Source organism: Octopus bimaculoides, chromosome 3, assembly GCF_046866305.1.
Source record: "Octopus bimaculoides isolate indiv1 chromosome 3, ASM4686630v1, whole genome shotgun sequence".
NCBI lineage: Eukaryota > Metazoa > Mollusca > Cephalopoda > Octopoda > Octopodidae > Octopus > Octopus bimaculoides.
The window spans coordinates 129,350,726-129,363,278 of record NC_142930.1 but is presented as its reverse complement, the minus strand read 5'-3'; the positions used below and the strand labels follow the sequence as shown (position 1 = coordinate 129,363,278).

The following is a 12,553-nucleotide window of genomic DNA, read 5'->3' as shown; positions in this document are numbered from 1 at the left end:
CTGCGCGGCAACTTGAGCTAGTGTCTTCTACTATAGCCTCGGGCTTGTGAGTGGATTTGGTAGACAGAAACTGAAAGATGCCTGTCGTGTATATATATATATATATATATATATATATATATATATATATATATATATATATATATATATATATATATGTATGTATATATATATATATATATATGTATATGTATGTGTTTGTTGTCTGTGTCTATGTCTGTGTTTCCTCCCACCATCGCTTGACAACTGATGTATATTGCTAAAATAAGTGTCTATGTCCTAATGCGGTGAGCTGGCAGAAACGTTAGCACACCGGGCGATATACTTTACGTGCTGAGTCCAAATTCCGCCGAGGTCGACTTTGCCTTTAATCCTTTTGGAATCGATAAATTAAGTACCAGTTGCGTTCTGGGGTCGATATAATCGACTAGCTCCGTCTCTCAAAACTTCAGACCTGGTTCCTAGAGTAGAAAAGAACGCTTAGCGTTATTTCGCCTGTGTTTACATTTTAAGTTCAAATTCCGCCGAGGTTGACTTTGCTTTTTATCCATTTCCAATCTATTCAATTTGACGTACAGATTATTTAATTAATTTTTTTAACTAAGCACTTTGAAACTTCCAATACTTGTACAATGTGTCACATACAACGGGGTTTACTCTTAACGTTTTTGACAAAATTTTGTATTTTAGAAGTTATTTCGTCACAAGTTATAGAGTGACAATGGACAAATTCGTGTTTGATAAGTGCCAATACACGAAACTCTCTGACTTAGTCTCTAATTTCTGCCGATGATATATAAGCATATTATACATATATATGTAAAAAAATCTCATCATGCAATCAAACCAATGACAGAGCCCCTACGTGGTCGCTCGACACGCTAAAAATAGCAGCCAATGTATCCCCAACCTAGTATTTTATAAGTTAAATTCTAAATTATTGACACATGCAATGCTTGGAAAAAGCAGCAATGCCTGGAAAAATCATGGATTACATGGAAAAATGCGAGCATGAAAAGTAATGTTTTTAAGATTATAAACCTGGAAAAGGACAGGACAAGTTATTACACCTGTAAATGTATAGGACAAACTATTACTTCAAGTAAAGTAAAGAATAAGAAACTATTTACTTAAAATATTGCAGCTATAATTAAAATTTGAATATTAAAAATATTTTATTATAGTTTACAAATAACCCTATACCTATTTAAGTAGAATTTGGCTAATTTACTACCTTAAATACAGAAAAAGTGACTAATTAGACAAACTTACAAATTAGCTGAACAGTTTTGTACAATAAATTTAAAAGACGAGAACTGTAAAGAATGATAAATTTGAAGAACTGGCATTCTTTGCTGCAATATTTTAAGTAAAAAGTTTCTTATTCTTTACTTTACTTGAAGTAATAATTTGTCCTGTACATTCCCAGGTCTATAATCTTAAGAATATGACTTTTCATGCTCGGATTTTTCCATGTATATATTTGTGTGTCTATGTTTGTCCTCACTTCATCGCTTGACAACCGGTGTTGGCGTGTTTACGTCCCCGTAACCTAGCGGTTCTGCAAAATTGACCGAAAGAATAGGTACTATACTTACAAAGAATAAGTCTTGGGGTAAATTTTTTCGACTAAAGGCGGTGCTCTAGCATGGACACAGTCAAATGACTGAAACAAGCAAAAGAATAAAAGAATATATATAAACACACACACACACACATATATATTCATATATATGTATATGTATGCATATGTGTGCATTTGTATATGTGTAAAATATCTATGTATACACCTATACAAACGCATGGATATATATATATATATATATATATATATATATATATATATATATATATATATATATATATATACATATATACTTATGCACACATGCGTGTATATATGCATAATAATTGTATGTATGATATATATATATTTATATATTCATATATATATATATATTTATATATATTCATATATATATATATATATATATATATATATATTTACACACACACACACACACACACACACACACACACACACACACACATACACACACACACACACATATATATATATATATATATCTATTTTATATACGTACAATATTTTATGTATAATATATAGAAATATATACATCTATACATAAGAATCTATATACCAGCGTCCTAAGGTGATTATAAGGTACAACCTGTGATTTGAATTGAAAATAGAGAATATTTAATCATAGATTAAAAAAAATTCAAGCACCACCAAAACATATGGGCTTATCATTACATGAGTCGAGATGTCTGCTATTGTACCAAAACTCTTTTATTATGTACATAGCGTCAACAGAAACGTTCCTTATTTTAAAATTTCACATGTATTAAAGACTTTTATCTTCTTAAAAATGAGAAAAAATTAATTCAAAGAAACTGAATTTCTATTATTAAAACAGGACTGCATTTCCATGACGTCAAAACCTAATTATGTGTTTCTGCATGTTTGCTGGTTTGTGTGTGTGTGTGAGAGAGAGTGTGTGTGTTTGTGTCTGTCCGTGTGTAAGATATTGTACTTAATACATAAATAAGTACATACATGCATGTATACATGCATACATACATACATATGTTAATACATACATACATACATACATACATACACACATACACAGACACACAAACCTATATATACATACATAATACAGACACGTATATATATATATATATATATATATATATATATATATATATAGACATAAGCACAAACATAAATTCGTACATAGTTATACACATGCAAACATATGTGTGTGTGTGTGGGCATGTATGTATATAATATATATGCATATATACATATATATGTGTATATGTATGTATGCATGCGTATATATATATATATATATATATATATATATATATATATATATATATATATATATATATATATATATATATATAGCAATTGTGTTTATGTCAAGTTATATATATGCAAAATTAACATTAAACTCCAAGGCAGCGAGCTGGCAAGAAGTGTTAGTGCACCGGGCGAAATGCTTAGCGGTGTTTCGTCTGCCGTTACGTTCTGAGTCCAAATTCTGCCGAGGTCGGCTTTGCCTTTCATCCTTTCGGGGTCGATAAATTAAGTACCAGTTACGCACTGGGGTCGATGCAATCGACTTAATCCCTTTGTCTGTCTTTGTTTGTTCCCTCTGTGTTTCTAGTGATCCCTTCGCTATTACTGAGAGTTATACCAAAGTTGTTTTGGGAAACATGTGTATTAAACTCCGAATTTATAAATCGGTTGGGTTCTCTGAGTATGGAACATATTACACATAATTTGAGAGAATAAAGCAAATTTCATAGTGAGTGGCTTTAATACATAGTGAAATAACAACTATGCTTCCTCACTTCTAATGATATGAAGTTGTCCAAAGCTGTGCTCAAAAGACGGTTTTATAAACACAAAATGTTGTCCTTGCTCATGATTTTAATGCATCAATCGAAATAGAGTAATGTCTCGGGGTACATTATGTTAATTTTTATGTTAAAATTAACTTTTTCTTGTATATTTTGCATTCATGTATTGGATGTATGTAAGCATATATACTTAGATATAAATGTACACACACACACACACACACACACACACACACACACACACACACACACACATGTATATATGTGTGTATGTGCTTATATATATATATATACATATACATATACATGTATATATATGTATATATATGTATGTATATATGCATATATATGCACACATGCATACAAATATATACAAATATGCATAGATGCACACATACAAGCACATACTTTCTCTCTAACACACATACGCACACATAAATATGTGTGTAGTTTTGTGCGTGTGTTTGTGTGTGTATGTGTGTGTGTGTGTGAGTGTTTGTATGTGTGAATATGTGTGACTAATATTAAATCAACTGAGAGAAAAATCGACAGGAGCACCGACGGAACCTGAATCAAGCAAATATTACATTTCTGGTCACCTTGTCACAAAATGTTTGGTGGTGTATTAGGTAACATGGTCATGCTCAGTTGTCAAAATGTTTAAATATATAAATTCATTACTTATGTGAAAGAACAGCTAGACGTCACTACAAATTGCATGAGCATTACAGATCATGTGGTAGCTTGTTAAACACCTGCAGATAGGATAGTTAGTGTCACGCGTAATGAGTGTTCATAAATAATTTTGCTTTTTATGATAAGAATTTCCAATTTTTAATTCATTTGATAACAAACACGGCTGATATTCTGTATTGTAGACCGTTAACTTGGTAAGCATTCTGGAATGCTTAGATGGGTCGAGGTTGGTTTAAGTTACCTAATACCTCATGGGAAATTTTAAAAAATTATGGAAATCGAGAGACAAAATATGTAAAGGACTGAAATTTTGAAAAGATATCAGAATCGTAATTTCTCTTGTACGAAGTATAAGAAATCTAAGAAATGAAGATATAAGAAGTGAAAAACAGAAAAAAAAAAATCCTTTCGGTTATGTGAAATTTTGCAGTTTCGAGGTGAGACGCAGTAAGAGTGGTGGTTGGAGAAGAGATAGGGTTAGAGGAGCTTGATCTAGATGGTAGAAAAGATATTTAGTTACCTCGTTTAAAGAAGCAGAAGCTATTGTGATCGTGATATAAGAAGTAGAGAAAGGAAACTACAACACTATAAGCTGGCGATTGTAGCTATGCTTGATATAAACATCAAATATAACAGTGATAACTTACATGTTATCGAAAGTTTCAGCTATTTGAGCAGAAAAATATTTGCAATAAAGAAGTCTCTATCAGTGATACCGAAAAAAGAGTTTGCACAGGTTTTCTACTAACTATTGATATTTAGAAATCTAACCTTAACATAAACATAACAATTAAGCTAAACTTGGACAATAAGGGAAGTATTAGTTGTAGTATAAGTTATACTATTGCAGACCTATACAATTCTGTATAGGTCTGGAATCTGGAAAGCAACAGTTATAAATTGCATTGAAGATAAACGTTTGCTATCAAAAATGCTTGTGGAAATCGCTAGTTATTTCGTATCACTAACGATGAAATTATACACAGAACTTCTAAACCAAACGATTTAAATGGTTTAATGGCAACTAAAATATTGACCAACTACGTAAGTTCAAAGAAGATTTCGATGGCGTGAATGAAGTGATTCTGCCATTTTGACTACTTTTGAACTTGTCCGCAGACGACACTTGTGAATAGCTAGATCAACCAAAGAATACTTGTTGAAGTGGTGATTTTTTTTTTTTTTTAAATATATACTTAGAATTTTGCTGTCTTTCAACCATTCTGTCGAAGTTATAGCCCACATCAGCGTAGAAGGAAAAAAATACACATACAAAATAATAATAAACAAAAAAAAAAAAACAGAAATACATAAAAGAATTTGCTTTAGTTATCGCTCAGATAAAGTTTGGTATCTATTGAAAGCGTGTATATGAATTCTATACAAACATCCATCCATCCATCCATACATACATAAATACATAAATACATATATACATACATACCTACGTACATACATGCATACAAACATACATACATACATACATATATACATACATACATGCATACATATATATATATATATATATATATATATATATATATATATATATATATACATAAACACATACAGACATGCAATTAGACACAAATATATACATACTTATATACATATAGGTATATACAAATATGCATCCACATTCATATATATGAGTGTATGTATGTATGTATATATATATATGTAATTATATATATATATATATATATATATATATATATATCGGCGTGTGAGATTATACAAGTGAATACACATATACGTAAAAATATACATAAATACAGATATATATCTGTCTGTATATATAAGTATATATATATATATATATATATATATATATATATATATATATATATATATATATATATATGTCTTGTTTTTTGTCCGCCACTACATTCCTCCATGGCAAGATTTAATTTGTGTATACAAATTTAATTTGTGGTCCATGGGAAGAGCCGTTTTAACGATGCGTCCTGCCCAGCTCTTCGAAACGCCGGTGTTAAAACGGGGGTAGCTGATGAAGTAGAATGTTCTCTATGTGGCTTGTGTGTTTTCTCGTCTACGTTTTGTTTGCAATGTCCTGTACCCAGATATGCACCTATACATACAGGTGGATGTCGGTATGCACATACCTGTACGTATACATGCATATACTCATTTACTATCTATATCTATCTATCTATCTATCTATCTATCTATCTATCTATATATATATATGTATATATATATATATGTATAAGTAGAGCGAGGTTGACGACAGAGAAAAGGAGAGAAAAGGAGGCGAAAGAGCGAGAGAGAGTTTGTTTGGAGTAGATGTATAGTGTATATAAACCCATATATGTGACAGCAGTAATTTCTGTTGTGTAAATCAAAATATATATTCTATAGAATGATTTTAGTACAAGATGGTGGACAACACAATGCAGTGGCGTTTGGTGAAGGTTGCCGTTGCTGTTGTTGTAGTTGCTGGCGTTGGCATTGCAGTGTTATGGCGTTGCTGTTGATGGTAATTGTGATGGACCGTAGATAAGTTGGTGGGGGTATTTTTCTAGTATTATATTGAGACAAGTAGATTATTGCTATGTATGTATGTATGTATGTTGTATGTATGTATGTATGTATGTATGTATGTATGTATGTATGTATGTATGTATGTAGGTATGTATGTAGGTATATATGTAGGGGAGTAGGTAGTTATTTAAGTATATCTGTTTGTGTGTGTGTGCATATATATGTATGTATGTGTATATATATGCATGTGTGTATATATATGTATGCATGTATATATATATATGTAAACATATATTTTTTTCCCTCTAGTTTCAGTTCAGAGCTGCGGCCATGCTGATGCACCGCCGTATATATATATATATATATATATATATATATATATATATATATATATATATATATATATATATATATATATACGCATACACAAATGTCACATATGTCACGCATACTCACGAATACACACACACGTACATGCACGAATACACGAATACACATACACACACACATACACACACACACACACACACACACACACACACACACACACACATATATATATATATATATATATATATATATATATATATATATATATATATATATATATGAGTGTGTGTGTATATGTATATATATCTGTATGTATATATATATATATATATATATATATATATATATATATATATATATATATATATATATATTCATAGCAGAATGAAACCGCTGTTAAAAATACGACACCTGCTGATGAGGCAGATCGACATCCATCATAATAATAATATCTAATGATTGGAATATCTAAACAATTATGACAGCAGCATATCCATCAACATTAAGTGAAATTATTACTCACAACTGACTGATGAACGTCAAATGGACGAGAAAGTCCGACACCTGTTTTATTTAGGTAAACACTGTTCTTTTCTATCAGTTTGTTGCATTCAGCGGAAACGAGCATATACATACATAAGTATAAATACATCTTCTGTTTATCTGCCTGCCTGCCTGCCTGCATGCATGCCTACCTGTCTGTCTGTTTGTCTGTCTGCTTCTCCGTCTGTCTCACTCTTTATCACTGTTTCTGTTTCAAGCACGTACTCACACGCACAAGCACACAGTAGGAAATTGAAGAATGGTAAAATGCCTTATATGTATGTTTTTTATGGATGTGTATTTGTGCGTATATATATATATATATATATATATATATATATATATATATACAAATACAAATACACTTATTCACACACATACATATATATATATGTATGTATGTATATATATATATTTTTTATATGTAGGTGCTTGTGTCTTTATACATATTTATATGTATATATGTATATGTATGTGTATATATATGTATATGTAATTATGTGTACAAACATACATATATTAAAAACTGTATAGCATCTATCCATCTCTTATCTATATCTACATGAGTATATGTATATAAATGTATTATATATATATCGGTATGTATGTATATATGTATCTATACATGCATAATATACGTACGTTGATATATACACATGTATTCATTCATATACATACATATAAGCAATGCCTCATGCATATATACATATTTGCTGAATAAGCGAGTAAGTTACATGAGAGGAAATCGAAAAGTACGCACACACACACGCACACACACACACTTTCTCTCTCTCTCTCTCACACACACACACACACACACACACACACACACACACACACGCCCATATATAAACAGGCGCGCACATTTTTGAAGCGAATGTATTAAACAAAACAACGCCTCTATTCTCTACCACAGCTCATCAAAAACACTGAATACATGCTAGTTTGACCTGGAGGATGTAACAACCGACTAGATTACGATAGGATTAATCGCCTTGAGGGGGTCAGTGATTCTACAAAGCCTGACAAATGCTCACCGAATTTATACAACCAGTTTCGAATCAATGAGCGAACCTGTCAGAGGGAATTAAACCGGTTGCTTTCGAGTACATACATTGCGTTAATCTTCGTAAGTCTTTCCGGTGTCTTATATAAGAGAACGAAACGTTAGTGAACTGGAGATTTATGTATGTATGTATGTATCAATGTGGTGTATTTTTGCCGAAATATCTAAAGCGGCTGTGCAAATTTATTTTGTAAATCTGGTGGGAAGATGGCGGTTTTTGTTTTGTTGTGTGATTACTAGTTGTGCAGACAGTACGAGACGATACTCAGGATTGCAAACGTACTATTACACACCTACAAATACACGGAAACGTATGTATATGTATATATGTACCTTTGTTCAAAGGCTTCAAGGCAGCTATCTGGCTGAGTCATTAACGCGTCGGACTAAAAGCGTAACAGTTCTTTACGCTTCGAGTTCAGGTGATGCCGAGTTCAACTTTACCTCTTATCGTTTTGAGGTCGATAAAATGAAGTATTACTCATATGCATTTATGGACTTCTGTTAAAATATATTAATTTTGAACTTATTATTATTAATCTTCCACCACAAGGCGGCGAGCTGACAAACTCGTTAACGCGTGGGACTAAAAGCTTAACAACTGTTTCCGTTCTAGTTGAATTTCTATCGAGTTCCACTTTGTATTTCATCCTTTCAAGGTCTATAAAATAAAGTACTTGAGCACTGAGGTCTCTGATACCATTCAAGACCCATCCTCAAAATTGCAGGCCTTGTGCCAAGATTTGAATCCGTTATTATTCTCCCCCGAATACATATATGAATGCGAGCGTATGGGCGCACACTTGTGTTTGTCAGTATTTCTTTTGGCATGTAAGTATGTTTATGTGTTAGCGAGTGTTTACGTGTTACCCCATATATTACATAATCTGCAATGCATTTTAGGGTTCTCTTCTGCCTCGCTTGCTCATGTTGCTCATTTTCCTTGTTATGTTCTGTGCATCTATGCATTGATATACATACACTCACGCACGACAACACACACTCTCACGCACATTCAATTCCACAAGCACATGGTTCCGGGTTCAGTCACACTGCATGGCATCTTGGGCAAGTGTCTTCTATTATAGCCTCGGGCCGACCAGGGCCTTGTGATTGGATTTGGTAACTGAAAGAAACCGAGCGAGACTGAAAGAAACCCAGAGACACACCCAAGCACCCTAATTTTATCTACCGATCACTACAATTCACTAAAAAGATGGAAATAACATGTGGGGTACTGTGATCTCGTGGCAGAAACAGCTGTAAGAAACTGCACTTCTTTCTCTGTTCTAGAAATTACTGGTACTTTATATGTAAAACTCAATCTTTACATATGTATACATATTCTCAGAATTGTTTAAAATAAATAGACATAACAGTTGATGCATACTACCTCTGGATCCTCTCCATTTTCTTCTTGCCGTATACATATATGTATATATAGGTAATGAGTAAATTTTTATGTTGCTGTATTTGCAGCTTGTTTCTATGTTAGCAAATGAGAAAATATAGCTAGTCGGAGGATTGAACTCTTCACCCCTCTCTTGTCAACTGATGCCCAAATCCTTAAAATGTGAACGTCATGTCAATTATATAAAACCCTTAAAAATGTGTATGTAGCTTAATTTCTATGGCAACAGTGAAGTTAGCGATACGCGTGGAGATGAATGAAAGGGGAAAGGAAGATAGAGAGAGAGATTAATAGAGGGAGTGAGAGAGAGAGAGAGAGAGAGAGAGAGAGAGAGAGAGTAAAAGTTAGGGCGGGAAGAGGGTATAGGGAAAGACAGGGAGAGATGCTACTGCAAATGTAACACCTAAAGTAAGATTAATTCAGTGTTTCCTGTGTAATTCATTTGCAATCGTTGAAGAATGCAAAAACAAAAGAAATAGATAGAAGTATTGAGAAAGAGACAAAAAAAAACGCCATTTAGTTTTGCAGTTGAGCGGAAGTCGTTTGTAATCCATTGAACCGGAAGTACAACAACAGTCGCTGTAACAGCAAAACGAATGAAGACAGATAAGGTTTTGATGTTTGATGGAAAGAAAGCCGAGCGCTTGACATATTGCGAAAAAGGAAGCCTCGTTATCGGCTGGTAGTTGTTATAGTAAAAGTTTGGTTAAATTACGATTGTATTGTGTCGTAGCGTGAATTATTGAACAATATTGTCTTGTGCTTTATAGAAACTATGAAATATTATGCTATCTCTGTATAATAATAACCGATATATGTGGTGGTTGGTCGATTGGCTTGTGACGTTTTATATCGTATCGTGAAAGCAGTAAAGAGAAGTAAGGAGAGAGAGAGAGAGAGAGAGAGAGAGGGAGAGGGAGGGAGGGAGACAAAGAGAGGATTAACATAAGAGGTGCAGGATGAGAGTGCATACTGGTTTTGGTGGCAGACAATGAGTAAATGGACGTTACAAACATACAAAGTGATATAGCGGTAAAGATTCATAGGCAGAGGTGAGGGGGCATATATTTATAATATGTGACGATTATTCGGTAGCCATGATAAAACTCCAAGTTTCGGATGCCGGGACGGAAACCCAAACCGCCATCTCTTCAGTTACCTGGCTATCGATGGCCAGATAACTGAAGAGATGGCGGCGTGGGTTCCCAACTCGGCATCCGAAATTCGGAGTTTTATTATGGCTACCGAATAATTGGCACATATTATTTACAGATAAATTCCTCTATTTACATAATATCAAGGTCTCTTTCTTTCTTTTGTTGTCTTACCTTTTCTATTAACACGCACACACACACACACACACACACACACACACACACACACACACACATAAATATATATATATATAGATATATATGAGTGTGTGTGTGTGTGTGTGTGTGTGTGTGTGTGTGTGTGTGTGTGTGTGAGTGTGTGTGTGTGCTTGTATGCGTATGTGCATGCGCATGTATGTATGTGGAGGGAGAGAGAGAGTGGAGATGAGTGTGTGTGAATTTTCATAATTCGGGTTACACTTTTTTACATTTTGAATATTGTTTTATTTAATTATAATTTAAAATGATAATTATTATATTTGTTTTGGAGATTAATGTTCATTACATCAATTTATATAAACACGACGAAACTTGTTAAAAGGTTAATCATAATTATAATTATTATACGTATACCATGGTTTTTTATATTACCCATGGTATCAAACGTATTCTTTCAGTATTCCCTGTCATGTGACAAGTAATACTTTAGCATTAAATGATTTTGAACGGTAGTGCCTTCCTCTCTTCAGTCCCCAATTTCTGAGGGATTCATAAAGGATGGCCGTGTGAGCACTTTTATTCAGGCGGATCCCATTCCTATCAAGGGCTGATCACATCCGATTAATACAAATGGAAAGTCTTGAATTAGAAGTTTGCTTGCAAAGCGCCGGCTTAGGGAAGAAAAAAAGAACACCGTATACATGACCCTGTCATTTTCACTCTAATATATGTATATATATATATATATATATATATATATATATATATATATATATATATATATATATATATATATATATATATATATACATATATATATATATATATATATATATATATATATATATATATATATATATATATATATATATATATATATATATATATATATATATATATATATACATGTATATATATATGCATGGTCTGATCGATAATTATTCGGACTGTTGCCATAGTAACGAAGCTAAAGCACGCAAAGTAAAGCCGCTTGGCACAAATTAACCTTAAACTTCGATGTGAATGTACCCTACGTTTTACCCTTCTAGCTTGCTTCTGCTGTTTACAACAGTGATTTGAAGGAAGGTGTGTAGCGTGTGATTATCGCATTGACCATGACAGAGGAAGTTGAGCAGAGAATCTGCATCAAATTTTGCCAAAAGCTTGGTGATACCTGCTCAAAGGCCTACGCAATGTTTCAAAAAGTTTTCATCGTCCTTAACAAAATCAAGGAGATCTTGTGCAACTGAAATCCGAGTGTCTTTTTGGTCAGCTGAAAGCAGTTTTGGC

General features: G+C 32.8%; 1 long non-coding RNA gene across 1 annotated transcript in view; it reads right to left on the bottom strand.

Annotated features, from left to right (window-relative positions):
- The window catches only part of LOC149136687 (uncharacterized), a 76,707-nt gene extending 69,106 nt beyond the window's left edge, over positions 1 to 7,601 (bottom strand). Inside the window, exon 1 of the long non-coding RNA XR_016241199.1 lies at positions 7,454 to 7,601. This is a non-coding gene — a long non-coding RNA (uncharacterized LOC149136687). The remainder of the gene's footprint in view (positions 1 to 7,453) is intronic.
- Positions 7,602 to 12,553: the final 4,952 nt, after the last annotated feature.